The sequence below is a fragment of the Mirounga angustirostris genome, unplaced genomic scaffold (genome assembly GCF_029215605.1).
Source record: "Mirounga angustirostris isolate CCGP_5_RB_7025 unplaced genomic scaffold, mMirAng1.0.hap1 SCAF_16, whole genome shotgun sequence".
Taxonomy (NCBI): domain Eukaryota; kingdom Metazoa; phylum Chordata; class Mammalia; order Carnivora; family Phocidae; genus Mirounga; species Mirounga angustirostris.
The window spans coordinates 58,924,457-58,937,285 of NW_026991724.1; the positions used below are offsets into that span (position 1 = coordinate 58,924,457).

General features: G+C 39.2%; 1 pseudogene; it reads left to right on the forward strand.

The window, feature by feature from the left end:
* The first annotated feature begins 90 nt into the window (after nucleotides 1–90).
* On the forward strand, nucleotides 91–867 carry LOC123841257 (ATP synthase subunit O, mitochondrial-like; annotated as a pseudogene).
* Nucleotides 868–12,829: the final 11,962 nt, after the last annotated feature.

Here is a 12,829-nt window from a genome sequence, read left to right on the forward strand (position 1 = left end):
GCTGGCATGTAAGGATAATCCATATCTTGATAATGTTTTTTTATTATCTAAAAGAAAAAATAATTTTGTACACATAACACAGTTTAAAAGTAAATTCTGGTCCCCCCTAACTCAAGTTTGACCTACAGCCACCGGGAGAAGATGGTGGTCCCAGCAGTGTCCGGGCTGTCCCAGCAGGTGCGATGCTTTAGTATGACTGTCGTCAGGCTGTTTTCCAAGCTCGTGCGGCCACCTGTTCAGGTATATGGTATCGAAGGTCGCTATGCCACTGCTCTTTATTCTGCTGCATCTAAACAGAATAAACTGGAACAAGTAGAGAAAGAATTGTTGAGAGTATCACAAATCTTGAAGGAACCCAAAATGGCTGCTTCCATTATGAATCCCTATATAAAGCGTTCAGTGAAAATGAAAAACCTAAATGACGTGAGCACAAGAGAGGTTCTCTCCTATCACATCCAACCTGATCAATTTGCTTGCTGAGAATGGTCGCTTGGACACTACCCCTGGAGTCATTTCTGCCTTTTCGACCATGATGAGCGTCCACTGTGGAGAAGTACCGTGCACAGTGACCACTGCATCTCCTTTAGATGAAGCCACTCTTACTGGATTAAAAACAGTCCTGAAGAGCTTCCTAAGTAAAGGCCAAGTCTTGAATTTGGAAGTTAAGACTGACCCGTCAATCATGGGTGGAATGATTGTCCGTATTGGAGAGAGAGATGCTGATATGTCTGCAAAAACCAAGATTCAGAAGCTCAGCAGGGCCATGCGGGAAGTTTTCTGAAAGTGTTGATTTTGTCAGTGAAAATTCCTAAACTTGGAGCAACAATAAAATGCTTCCTGAACAGAAAAAAAAAAAGTAAATTCTGGTATAGTTGGTAGTTTTAAGAGAAAAAGTCTTCTGAGTGCTGAAATACTTTCAAGTTTTCATTTTTCTGATTTTTGTTACTGTTGTTGAACTTGACAATGGGTTTTTAAAACTCAGAATTCACAGAAAAATAAGGCACATTTGGAAGATAAGGAGAAAAAAAGATAAGGTGGATTGTTCTTTCAGAAGCTAGGACCTGTTATAAAACTAGAAATGACGACAATTTGGTATTAGATATTTGCACAGAGCTACACGTACAGATCAGTGGAGACCATGTAGAGCTTAGAAGGAGATCCATATACATCTGGACATCCACACCTAGTGTGGAAGGAAACTGCTGCTCCAAAGAAGTATGTTCTGATGTGCATCAGAACACATGAACACACACTTTTACAGCTGCATTGTTGTTATTGCAACACCTGAAAGCAATACAAAGGTCCATCAGTGTAGAATAGAGATAGATTATGAAATGGTGCCCTCAGCAGCAATGAAAGTGGATGATACAGACACATTGAACAGCATGGGTGAATTTTACTGACATTCACTGGGCAAAAGAAGTAAGATCAAACAAATACATAGCATATGATTCCATTCATATAAATGTCAATGATATACAGAGCCAAACTAGTTTAGGATTTATGCATAGTAAGGAAAACTATCAAGAAAATCCAAAAGATGCTGACTTTAAAATTCTGGCTGTTGACCCCGATGTTTATAGCAGCAATGTCCACAATAGCCAAACTGTGGAAAGAGCCAAGATGTCCATCGACAGATGAATGGATAAAGAAGATGTGGTATATATATACACAATGGAATATTATGCAGCCATCAAAAGGAATGAGATCTTGCCATTTGCAACGACGTGGATGGAACTGGAGGGTATTATGTTGAGCGAAATAAGTCAATCAGAGAAAGACATGTATCATATGACCTCACTGATATGAGGAATTCTTAATCGCAGGAAACAAACTGAGGGTTGCTGGAGTGGGGAGTGGGGGGTGGGGTGGGAGGGATGGGGTGACTGGATGATAGACACTGGGGAGGGTATGTGCTATGGTGAGCGCTGTGAATTGTGCAAGACTTGAATCTCAGATCTGTACCTCTGAAACAAATAATGCAATATATGTTAAGAAAAAAAAAAAGAAGGTAGCAGGAGGAGAAGAATGAAGGGGGGGAAATTGGAGGGGTAGACGAACCATGAGAGACGATGGACTCTGAAAAACAAACTGAGGGTTCTAGAGGGGAGGGGGGTGGGAGGATGGGTTAGCCTGGTGGTGGGTATTGAGGAGGGCACGTTCTGCATGGAGCACTGGGTGTTATGCACAAACAATGAATCATGGAACACTACATCTAAAACTAATGATGTAATGTATGGGGATTAACATAAGAATAAGAAAATTAAAAAAAAAATCTGGCTGTTGGATTACTATTGGAGGAGGTGCAGACTGTGTCTGGGATGGAGTACTTGACATGGCAGGGCACTACTAGCGTTCTTTGTATTTCCCTCAGTGGCAGATACAGAGGCATCTATTTTAGGAACATTTGTTAAATTCTAAATATATATAAATTCCCTGTACTAATGTTATATATAACAATAAGAGTATAAAGAAAAATGGGATGAACATAAGTGTGGTCCTTAAGTGATAGCACCAAAAAACAATAAAATGAAAGAATTTAATGGCCTGGTAGCCACTCAACAGGCAGGTGATGCTGAGGGAAACTCCTCTGCCCAATCTGTATACATAAAAGACAACTTTACATCCAATGTTATCCAGGACGTATTTCCATCCAAAAGCTGCCATGGTCTGAGGGATCCCTTTGGAGAAAAGCACCAAGGAGTTGGCTAAGACCAGTTGGTTGAGAATCAGGTCTTTGGATTTCAACTTATGTCCAGTGAACAAAGTGAAGTTATAAAGACCAAAGAGGAAGGAATTTCCCAGGATCCCCACTCCTGTCTGAATGAGGAAGATAATCCCCATTTCCAAGTTGAAAGAGCCCATCACATCAATATCAAGTGGAAATTGTTCTTTTTCTTTTTTAAGTGGAAATTGGCTTTAATTGGAGTTGAAGATCTGGAGGAAATCCAAAATATATGTATTACTATCTTCATGTTTCCTGTAGGGCTTTTCATTAACCGCATTTTTTCCCACATAAAGGACATTCAGAATATGTCCTTAAAAGCAAATAAAAGGGGGTGCCTGGGTGGCTCAGTTGGTTAAGCGTCCAACTCTTGATTTTGGCTCAGGTCATGATCTCAGGGTCATGAGATCAAGCCCCACCTCATGAAGCTTGCTTAAGATTCTCCCTCCCCCTTTGCCCCTCCTCCCTACTCTCCCCCCCCCACCAGAAAAAATAAAAAAGCAAACAAAAGGATCAGAGAGAGGTTTTCTAAAGGAGATTTTACTAAGTAGTTGTAAATAATTCAAAATGTTTCTCCAAGGATGTGTACTAATTGACAACAACCCTTAGTCCTTGGGTTATTGAAGGAGGGAGTTGTGGGGTATTTAGACATAAACTTTCATGTTAACTTTATAGGCAGGTGGATTTGTTCGAAATGTTTAGATACAATTGTGATTTTTATAACAGCAGTTAAAATTGAAAAATAATTTTAAGAAAAAGTAGAATATACATATGAACTTTATCAAAGAAGAATTTTAAACCAAGGGAAATTTCCAGAAATAATTTTGAAAAGAAAACAAAATGAATTCAATTCTCCAACAAAGATGTCATTTTATGTGGAGTGAGAATTTATACAGTTTCTGTAAATCAGAGACAACTTTGAGGAGTCTCTGACTCCTTAACAGCTGTGATCACTGGTCACTCCTATGCTCAAAGTGTAATCATTCAAGGGCAAAAAAAAGGGACTCATTTTATTCCCTTAATCAAAAGGGAATGGTGGCCATAGGCATGTTTAGGGGCTAAATTATGTGCACTGTGCTCTCAGAGAAAGAATATTGAAATATCCATCATTATGCTACTTGGGTAGAACTTTATTTATTTATTTATTTATTTTATTATGTTAGTCACCATAAAATACATCATTAGTTTTTTTTTTAAGATTAACTTTATTGCTTTATTTAATCCATCATATCCAAAATATTAGTATTTCAACATGTAAATAACTTTAACAATGACATACTCTATTGGTATTGTCTTCAAAGCTCAGTGTTTTTGATTCTCAATTTGGGTATTAAATTTCCATGAGAAAGGGTTGACCTGTATTTAAAATTTACAGTTGAGGGGCGCCTGGGTGGCTCAGTTGGTTAAGCGACTGCCTTCGGCTCACATCATGATCCTGGAGTCCCGGGATCGAGTCCCGCATCGGGCTCCCTGCTCGGCAGGGAGTCTGCTTCTCCCTCTGACCCTCCCCCCTCTCATGTGCTCTCTCTCTCAAATAAATAAATAAAATCTTTAAAATAAATAAATAAATAAATAAATAATAAAATTTACAGTTGAAACAAGACTCATATACCATACTGAAGAGTTTTCTAAACTGTGCATCAAGTTAATTTCCTCTAAGTTAAATATAACTAAAAATTAACCCCAGTTGGGCCAACTGCATTTCCCGTGCTCTATAAACTGTGGCTAGTGACTACGTACTGGGCAGCAGGGGTGCAGAGAAGTGATTTGTCCAAGTGGGGTCCCCAGACCCACAGCATCAGCATCAGCTGGGAACTTGCTAGAAGTGCAAGTTTTCAAGGCCCCCCCAGACCCACAGAACCAGAAAACTCTGGGAGGGGGACCCAGCGCCCTTCAGAGGAGCCCTCCACACAATTATGAGGTGAGCACATCATTGGTTTTTGATGTGGTGATCCATGATCCATTGTTTGCGTATAACACCGAGTGCTCCATGCAGTACGTGCCCTCCTTAATTCCCATCACCGGGCTAACCCATCCCCCCTCGCCCCTCCCCTCTAAAACCCTGTTTCTCAGCATCCATAGTCTCTCATGGTTCATCTCTCCCTCCAATCCCCCCCCCTTCAGTTTTCCCTTCCTTCTCCTAATGACCTCCATGCTATTTCTTATGTCCACAAATAAGTGAAACCATGTGATAATTGACTTTCTCTGTGGAGAAAGGGGAACACTTTTACACTGTTGGTGGGAATGCAAGTTGGTACAGCCACTTTGGAAAACAGTGTGGAAGTTCCTCAAAAAATTAAAAATAGAGCTACCCTATGACCCAGCAATTGCACTCCTGGGTATTTACCCCAGAGACACACATGTAGTGAAAAGAAGGGCCATATGCACCCCAATGTTCATAGCAGCAATGTCCACAATAGCCAAACGGTGGAACGAGCTGAGACGTCCTTCAACAGATGAATGGATAAAGAAGATGTGGTCCATATATACAATGGAATATTACTCAGTCATCAGAAAGGATGAATACCCAACTTTTACATCAACATGGATGGGACTGGAGGAGATTATGCTAAGTGAAATAAGTCAAACAGAGAAAGTCAATTATCATATGGGTAGAACTTTATATGTCAGAACAAACCATCCTGTTAATGCTACAGGTGTGTGAGGGGTGAACACACTAGAATTTCATATTGATCAGAGTGGACAGTGAAGTTCTTGTTGGGTAGAAAGAGTTACAGATTTATAGATAATTATAATTTCACAGTAATTTTGAAATCTAGTTCTAGGTCAGGGTAACATTGAGAACCTGAGAATATTGAAGTCCCTGATGATCTCTGCTCTTTTAAATGTGGAATCTTCAGTCACTTTTCTCTTGAAAGAGTCATATCTCCAGATGGGAGTAGGAGATTTATACTCTTCCACCAATCGTAGGTATTGTAGAGAAATGTAATAACAGACTCCTTTAAACACAGGCTCTCAGTGATTAAAAACAAACAAAACCCTACTGCATATATCTGCAATTGCCACCCAGAAACCAAGTGTCCATTTACAGATGAGAACTAAAAATCATTATCTTACTGCTCTTCACTTCCATTTAGTGTTAAGCCTTTGCCCTGACTGTCATGAGCGTGTCTGCATGTCCGTTTATTCAGAAGCAAGAGGAGAAGATGTCAGGGCAATAGGGAAGAAGGAAGGATATGCTTGGGAGCCCTGAAGTAGGTGGATGAGCATGACAGTGTGTCTGGACCCCTCAGAAAGCTCCCTAATGCTTTCAATCCTAAGAGTACTTGTTTCAACCCGAGCAAGAAGAATGAGGTTTTTTCATATGGGTTTCTTACTAGGTTTTATGGAATACGTTCTGTTTCCTCAGAGGTTCTGATACTTGTTTTTTTAAATAGCCACCTACTGACACAGATTGTGTTTGCTCCCAGGACAGTAGCTGCAGACATCTGTATACCTGTACGTCTGTGGAGATGGGGATTCTGAAGCCTGAGATAAAAACTGGGGATTCCATGATCTGGCCTCTTGCTAGGAAGTGGTTGTCTCTTCACTTGTAGTTGGTGGGGAGGGTCTGTATGGGACTTAAGATTATATCTGAAAGGCATTTGTGAAGTGAGCAAATTATGTAAAGCTATTAATGTTAATTAACAAACTTGTACAAGGAGAATGACTATAGAAATAGAGAAGTTGGTGAAGTTGGTGATTGGCTAAGTCTCGGTGGGAAGTAGAGGTCGCTGGGTTCTGAGACATGAGAGAAGTCAGTTGAGTCCATGGCTATCCTGCATCTGGGCTACCGTGAAAATTGTTTTCCAAAGCATATTTTTATTTCTGAGACCACTGAACAAAAACAAACTTGGCTGTTAAGAAAAAGTAAAGTGAGAGAAAGTTGACAAGGTATATAAACAGAGGGAAAGGGGTGGTGTCCCGTGCTGAATAAATATTTATTGAGCACCTTGTCTGTCTCAGATGCTATTCTTTTTTTTTTTTTTTTAAGATTTTATTTATTTATTTGACAGAGAGAGACACAGCGAGAGAGGGAACACAAGCAGGGGGAGTGGGAGAGGGAGAAGCAGACCCCCCGCAGAGCAGGGAGCCCGATGCGGGACTCGATCCCAGGACCCTGGGATCATGACCTGAGCTGAAGGCAGTCGCTTAACCAACTGAGCCACCCAGGCGCCCTATTTGCCAGACTCTTAATAGAAAAACACAAATTAGGGATGCCTGGGTGGCAGGGTCAGTTAAGCGTCTGCCTTTGGCTCAGGTCATGATCCCAGGGTCCTGAGATCAAATCATGCATTGGGCTCCTTGCTCAGGGAGCCTGCTTCTCCCTCTGCCTGCCCTGCCTGCAGCTCCCCCTGCTTGTGCTCTCTCACTCTCTCTCCCTGGCAAATAAATAAATAAAATCTTTAAAAAATAACCCACAGGGGTGCCTGGGTGGCTCAGTTGGTTGAGCGACTGCCTTCGGCTCAGGTCATGATCCTGGAGTCCCGGGATCGAGTCCCGCATCGGGCTCCCTGCTCGGCAGGGAGTCTGCTTCTCCCTCTGACCCTCCTCCCTCTCATGTACTCGCTCTCTCTCATTCTCTCTCTCCCAAATAAATAAATAAAATCTTTAAAAAATAATAATAATAAAAAATAACCCACAAAGTATATGGGGGTACATTGATTAGATCCTGATTTAAATGATTATTAGTGGGGTTTTTTTGAGGAAATAAGGAAAACATGAGCTCTTACTGTTATTTAATGATATTATTGAGTTTTTGTTATTGTTGTAGGTATTATAAAGGTATTCAGGTCCTCCTTAATGAATGAATACCATCTTTAGATCCCATATCATTGTGTGGAAGTATGTTCTTGATTATTTACTCAAGAATATAATGATATATATAATTTTTTTGTTAAATAATCCAGTGTGGATAATGTGGGTAGCAGTGTAGATGAAATGAAATGACTGTGTGCTGATAATTAACTGTTGAAGCTGGTAATATGTCTATGAGCCTTATGGTATTACCTTTCACATAGATTTGGAATATTCCATTGTGCCAGTTTTTAAAAACATTTTCTTCTCTGAATAATATTTTCTAAGTTTTACGTCTTTAAGGCAATATTTTTCAATATTTCAAAAAATATTTTTCAAATATTTTTCACACTGACAATATACTTTTTATTCTTAGTGTTTCATTTGATGTTAAATTACTTTATTCTTACTATATTTAAATGTTTTTCTGTCTTTAGACAGGACTCTAAAAATCAAATGATGTCTGTATCCAGAGGGACCAGATACATGAGCAGTTTGGAAACTAAAAAGGTAAAAGCTGCCTAATATACAGGTGCTTGTGTGCTCATCATTTAATGAAATGTATCAGATTTTCACATAATTCTAAATGTAAGGAATCTAGCTTAATAAATTTCCATACTATTTAAAAGAAAGGAATAACAACATTAAGAAAACTCTTTGGCAGCAGGTATCCAAACTAGGTCTGTTTTGTATGAGCCTTTGTGGCAAGTCAATGATTTTACTCAGATAAAAAACCTTATCAGTGGTGGAAAAAGAAGCAGAGATCTAAAGTATATTAATATAAAATGAAATTCAACAAGATTTTAAGGGGAGGCTTCCCTAAGAATGGGTTTTCTTCAAGAAATACTCTGTTTGGTACTGAATGGAGAAATATGGAAATATTCCCAAATTGATCAGAAATAAGAGGACTGTGCTGGTCCCTTATTGACTCCAATCTCCTGGCATTTCAATAATCCAGGGAAAATAGCTATGAGATATATTTATTTTAAATGGAAATATATTATTGAGAGCTGAAATGCCTGCATATCTCAGAGGCACTATAGGACCACATAAAATGTTAGAATTAGTAACATAGTTTAACATTTATGTATTTGCTATGAAAATCATCAGAAATCAACCAGTTTTCTGCATGTAGGAAATATTGTCTGTACAATTATAAAGAAAGATATCTCACTAAAGATAATACAGTTTTGCCAAATACCAAATAGTCTACTAAAATATTCTTTAGTAAATTAAATAATTTAATAAGCTAAATAATGGTAATGAAGTACTGAAGCAAAATTAAAGCCCTATTAAAAGCTTAAATCAGTACTAAAAAAATAGCATGACAGACTTAATCCCAAGATAGAAAGTCTACTGTTGTAGTGATTTAATTAACACAATTAGTATCTTTTTCATATAATTCAAGTTAAAATTTATAAATTTTTCTTTTCCCTTTTCTTTTCTTTTTTTTTTTTTTTAGAGAGGGATGGGGGAGGGGCAGAGGGAGAGAGAGAGAATCTTTTTTTTTTTTTTTAAAGATTTTATTTATTTATTTGACAGAGAAAGACACAGTGAGAGAGGGAACACAAACGGGGAGTGGGAGAGGGAGAAGCAGACTCCCCGCCGAGCAGGGAGCCCGATGCGGGACTCGATCCCGGGACTCCAGGATCATGACCTGAGCCTAAGGCAGTCGCTTAACCAACTGAGCCACCCAGGCGCCCGAGAGAGAGAATCTTAAGCAGGCTCCATGACCAGTCTGAAGCCCAACAAGGGTCTCAATCTCATGACCCTGAGATCATGACCTGAGCCAAAATCAAGAGTCAGACGTTTAACCAACTGAGCTACTCAGACATCCCTTTTCTTTTTTTTTTTTAATTTTTATTTTAAGTAGGCTCCACACCTAACATGGGGTTTGAACTCACCACCCTGAGATCAAGAGTCATGTTCTACCGACTGAGCCAGCCAGGTGCCCCTAAATTTTTCTAATACTACAAAAGAACAAAAAATATAAACATATGTAATTATATACTATATATTAAATGCATTCCATATTACATAATGTATTTTATATCATCCATATATTTACACTTAAGTTCAATGAAGAGAACTTGCTAGTCCAGATACAAAGAGCGTTACCCACAACTCATCACTGCTGAAGAAATATACAGATCAGTGGCACAGAACAGGGTCAATAAACCAAAACCCGTATCTGATGAAAGTAAATCATCAAGTATTTGGGAAAGCTATTTAATACATGGCTAAACTGCTTGGAGATTTATTTGAAATAGTAGCGGTAAATTTCTTGCTCTCATCTTAGAATTAAATAACACACTCTATCTTAACATAAATATGTCAAATCTGCCATGTAAAAATACTAGGGTATATTTTTATAAATTTGTTTTGATACATCATTACTATGCATGGCCCAAATCAGAGGCCATTTTATTTCATTAACATGAAAGTAGAGGGCGCCTGGGTGGCTCAGTTGGTTAAGCGACTGCCTTCGGCTCAGGTCATGATCCTGGAGTCCCTGGATCGAGTCCCGCATCGGGCTCTGCTCAGCAGGGAGTCTGCTTCTCCCTCTCCCACTCCCCCCTCTTGTGCTCTTTCTCTCTCTCACTCTCTCTCTCAAATAAATAAATAAAATCTTTAAAAATTAAAAAAAACAAACATGAAAGTAGAGATAAATACAGATGTACCAGAAATGAATTAAACTTAAATACAAAGAAGTTATTTAACTATGTAGATTATAAAGGAGGACAATATTAAGCACGACCTCACTATGGATATTAATCATTTAGATAATGGATTTTTAAAATGCTGGCAGTGTAGGGATGCCCGGGTGGCTCAGTCGTTAAGCGTCTGCCTGCGGCTCAGGTCATGATCCCAGGGTCCTGGGATCGAGCCCCGCATCGGGCTCCCTGCTCGGCGGGAAGCCTGCTTCTCCCTCTCCCACTCCCCCTGCTTGTGTTCCCTCTCTCGCTGTGTCTCTCTCTGTCAAATAAGTAAATAAAATCTTTAAATAAATAAATAAATAAAATCTTTAAAAACAAATAAAAAATAAAGTGCTGGCAGTGTATGTGAACAGGTAGTACTTAAAAGTAAAAACATTATAAAGTTATGAAATGCTTGTTTCTAAAATAAAGTGAAATCAATTGAAAATGATATTCCATTATTGTCAAGTATAATTTTTATTAATTTACCAAAATTGTTTTATGGGTCACATTTCTGTGGTACAGTATTTTCATTTTCATTTTCCTATCACAAACTGTAATTAGTAAAGGTTTTAAAACTGTGTAAGTTTTTAAAAATGGCCCAAGGAGTTTAAAACATTTGAAAACCTCTTTGAGTAGAGAATGCTCACTGATTTATATCATGCTATTCTCAAAAGCACTCCGGTTTCTTCATCCACTTCTCCTTAATAGGTTTTTAAAGTAATATATAGTATTTATTTTCTTCAAAGAATTAAATTAAGGTTTGGCATAAAGAAGGTATTTTTTAATGCATCCATATTTCAGCATTTCATCATATCAAATACACTATGCAATTGAAATAACGGGTGCAATGGTGTTGAAGTTTTGGGGTAGAAAACTGACTCTTGATAATGACAGTTAAGATTAAAAAACACTAGCTAGTAAAATATTATAGAACTAAAACAAGAGAATAGGGAGAGAAATAGGAATGATTTGGAGGAGAAATCATAGAATGTATTTAAATAGCAATAGGTAGGTTAACAGTCATGGTGTAGGACTTAATATTTTTTTTCTTTTTAACAAGAGATCTCATAACAGAAACCTGTGAATCTCAAATCAGTGTGATTTTTAACCATTCAGTCTCAATAAAGAACTGTAGCAATGCACAGGGCAATAATGGCTCACAGTGTCCACCTGATCATAGTAGCTTTGTGAGTCACAGAGAGAATCTAAATTTAGTGTTCCTGCTCTAGCAGAGAGGAAGGTGAACCTGCCTGTCAGTCAGAGTCTCTGGTCAGAATTGTTTTCTGTTTGAAAGAAAGAAGAATGTATAAAATGAGGTAGGTGGTTAAGTGGATGGAGTGACCACACACTACATATATATTTAGATGGAAAGATTGGTGATAGATAGATAGATAGATAGATAGATAGATAGATAGATAGATAGAATGATGGATGATAGAGATAGGTAGATAGATGATTTTAGATATAGATATGATGGATCCAAAGGGATAGCCGTGGTCCCTAGAGGGTAGAGAGAATGTCAGATTTGTACAAGAAGGAGACTATTGAAGCACCTTTAAAATCTGGTTACCTGTCAGAGTAACATTTGTATTTTGAGACGATTAAAGTCCTGATTATTCCTTTTGTCTGTTCCCCACAAACTTTTTGCCACCTTATTTTAATATATATTTTTAAAGATTTTATTTATTCATTTGAAAGAGAGAGAGTGTGAGCGAGAGAGCACAAGCAGGAGAAGCAGCAGAGGGAGAGGAAGATGCAGACTCCCCACTGAGCAGGGAGCCTGACACGGGGCTTTAGCTCAGGACCCTGAGATCATGACCTGAGCCAAAGGCAGCCGCTTAACCAACTGAGCTACTCAGGGGTCCTTTCCACATTTTTCTTACCATAAAAATTCTGTTTCTGTCATGCAAACAAATGAGACATTGTTTTCTGTAAATGAGATATGAATGTTTACAAATGAGAGAAATTTAGAAACATATTAGACTTTAGTTAGCACTGCATGCCACCTCCCCTGCGCACAACGGAGAGCAGCGTCGCCGGAGGTACTTAGGCATCCCACCAGCGGGCACTCGGACGCTCGTCATCTGGGAGCTCCTCTTGTCCGACTGCTGGTCACACGCCCGCAGTGCGAAGCCTCCAGAGTGGAGCCTGTGAGGTGCAGTGTGCTGCAGACAAGTGAGAGACGGTTTCACAAGGGCTGTAACTGAGGGAGAGGGAGCAGCTGGGGTGGCCCTGAGGCAGGTGGACAAGAGTGGCAAGAGCCTCTGTCTTCCTCAGCTGGTTCCAAGAGCAAATGTCTCCCCTGCCCCTCAGTTTTTTTATGTTTCGATTTCAGAAAGCCTCATGCTTTTAAGAGAATGCGTATCCCTGGATTTCCTGAGATAAATTCCTTATAATAATGAAGAACTGGAAAAAAACAGCTACTAACCCAACTGAGGGAGAGGGAGCAGCTGGGGTGGCCCTGAGGCAGGTGGACAAGAGTGGCAAGAGCCTCTGTCTTCCTCAGCTGGTTCCAAGAGCAAATGTCTCCCCTGCCCCTCAGTTTTTTTATGTTTCGATTTCAGAAAGCCTCATGCTTTTAAGAGAATGCGTATCCCTGGATTTCCTG